The following is a 3,297-nucleotide window of genomic DNA, read 5'->3' on the forward strand; positions in this document are numbered from 1 at the left end:
CTACTTTCCATCATCTCAGTAGTCACAGAAAAACATTTGACAAAGTTCAACTAACTAGGAAAAGAGAAGGATATGTCCTCAGTCTGATAAAAGGCACCTACAAAATAAAAGAGTGAACATCATACTTAATGACAAAAAACTGAATGCTTTACCCCTGAGTTCAGGATCAAGGCAAGGATGTTTACTCTTACATCTTCTATTCAAGATTGTACTGGAGGTTCTGACCAGATCAGTTAGGCAAGAAAAATAAACAAATGGTTTCCAGATTAGAAAGGAAGAAGCAAAACTATTTGCAGGTGACATGATCTTATATTAGAAAATCCTAAGGAATTCACTAAATAACTACTAGAACTAACCAAACTCAGCAATGTTGCAGGACATATGATCAATAGGCAAAAATAATGATATTTCTATAATTAGATAATAATATTAGTACAGATGTAATAAAGATATACTACAAATTATAAGTATTCTATATTTATAGCAATGAATAATCTAAAAATGAAATTAAGAAAGCACTTCCATTTACAAGTATCAAAAATAATAAAATATTTAAGAATAAATTTAACTAAAGAAATATAAGATGATACTGAAAACTACAAAACACTGTGAAAAGAAATTAAAGAAGATCTTAATAAATGAAATGATACCTCATATTCATGGATCAGAGTCTTGATATTGTTAAAATTACAATTCTCCTCAAATTAATATAATGATTCGATGCAATTCCTTGTAAAATTTCAGCTGCCTTTTCTGGACAGAAATTTGACAATATGACTGTAAAATTCATATGGAAAGGCAATTAACTTAAAAGAGCCAAAGCAATCTTAAAAAAGAACAATTAGAGGGTTCACACTTCCCAACTTAAAACTTACTGCAAAACTACAATAATCAAACAATGTGGTATGAGCATAGGATAGACATATAGTAAATAAAATAGAAATAAGAGTCCATAAACAAACCCTTATATTTATGGTTCACTGAATTTTTACAAAGAGTCCAAGACAATAAGATGAGAAAAGAATAGTCTTTATCAAGTGGTACTGAGGCAACCAGATATCCACAGGCAAAAGAATGAAGTTGGATCCCTACCTCATACCATACATGAAGATTAACTTGAAATAGATCATAGAACTAAGTGTAAGAAGTAAAAGTATAAAACTCTTAGAAGAAAACATAGAAGAAAATTTTCATGACCTTAGTTAGCCAAAGATTTCTTGAATCTGACAACAAAAGGACAAGTAACAAAATTTTTAAACAGATAAATCAGACACCAATCAAATTAAAACATTTTTCCATTTAAAAAACACCACCAAGACACTGAAAAAATAATCCACAATATGGGAGAAAATATTTGCAAATCATCTTTAAAATAAGGAATTTGTACCCCAAATACACAAAGAACTTAAACAACTCAATAATAAAAAGACAACCTAATTTTAAAATGAGGTAAGTATTTGAATAGACATTTCTCCAAAGAAGATATACAAATGTCACATATGAAACATACTCATCATCATTAGTCAGTAGAGGAATGAAAATCAAAACCACAATGAAATACCACTTTGCATCCACTAGGATGGCTAAAATAAGAAAGACAGATAATAACAACAACTGGCAGGGATGTGGAGAATTTGGAACACTCAAATCCTGCTTTTGAGATTATAAAATGGTACAGCAACTTTGAAAACATTTTAGTAGTTCTTCAAAATGTTAGAGAGTCACAGTATGACCCAGAAATTCCAGTACTAAATTTATATCCAAAACAAATGAAAACATAGGTCCACACAAAAACTTGTATATGAATGTTCATAATATCTAAAAAAGGGAAACAATACAATTGTCCATCTACCCACGAGTGGATATATACATACAATGGAATATTATTTAGCATGAAAAGGGGATGAAATGCTTATATACATGCTAAAACATGGATGAATCTTGAAAATATTATGCTAAGCAATAGAAGCCAGTGACAAAGGAGCTTCTATTATATGAAGCCATTTATATGAAATCCAGAAGAGGCAAATCCATGATATAGAAAGTGGTTGCCAAGGGCTGGACTCGGGGGGACGGGATGGTTGCTAATGGGTCTAAGTTTTCTTTTGAGAGTGATGAAAATATCATAAAATTAAACATGGGGGTATTTTCGGGACCTGGGGTTGTTCTGAATGATACTGCAGGGACAGATAAAGACATTATATATCCTGCCATAACCCACTGAATGGACCGGGGGAGAGTGTGAACTACAATGTAAACTATAAACCATGTGATACAGCAGTGCTCCAAAATGTGTTCACCAAATGCAATGAATGTGCCACAATGATGAAAGAGGTGGTTGATGTGGAAGGAATGGGGGGTGAGGGGGTGGGCTATATGGGAACCTTTTATATTTTTTAATGTAACATTTTCTGTGATTTATTTTAAAAAGCAATAATGATTGCACAACCTTGAATTTACTTTTAAAAACATTGAATTGCATACTCTAAAAGGGTAAATTTATGGCACGTGAATTTTATCTAAATAAAGCTGCTACTTTGAAAATTAGGTAGCATTTTTTTCACCTATCAGTAAAAGTTTGATAACATACAGTGCTGATGAGGGTGTAAGTACTGTCTATGCTGAAAGTGGTGGCATAAATTGGTACAACCTCTTTCAGGGACAATTTTATAATTTCTATCAATATTTAATATGCATATACCTCTTAGTCCAGAATTTCCTATTCTAGGAATATATTCAGCTGGTATATGCAAATATGTGTCCAAAAGATCCAGTATAATCTATCAGATATATTATTGCACAGGGAAATTTTGAATAAGCTTTGCGGGTTAGTGAATAGGGTTGTACCAAAGTTAATTTCCTCACTTGGACCATGATATTGTAGTTGTGGAAGTTTTAGAGCTTATTTCAAAATAAAAAGTTAAAAATACTGCATCATAGATAGCTTTCGAAAAATATATGTGCTGTTAAAATATAACTGTCTGTCTAGAAATAAACACCAGATTCAGAAGAATGGTTTCATAGAGATTACAAAGCAGGGAGATATATGTGTAAGAGATGGCTTCAACTATACTTGCAACATTTTGGTTGTTTTTTAAGATAGGTGACAGTTGCTCAGGTGTTAGTCACATTATTCTTTGCAATTTATATATATATGGGACTTTTATAATAAATTATTAAAAGGAAAATGCACAGATACAAATCAATGCAAAAAAAAAATGTTGCAATCGATTTCACGGGTCCTTGATATCTCCTGAACCCACCTATTGACCCAGGATTAAAGTCTTTGGTTTCAAG

The sequence above is a fragment of the Dasypus novemcinctus genome, chromosome 28, assembly GCF_030445035.2.
Source record: "Dasypus novemcinctus isolate mDasNov1 chromosome 28, mDasNov1.1.hap2, whole genome shotgun sequence".
In the NCBI taxonomy this organism is placed as follows: Eukaryota; Metazoa; Chordata; class Mammalia; order Cingulata; family Dasypodidae; genus Dasypus; species Dasypus novemcinctus.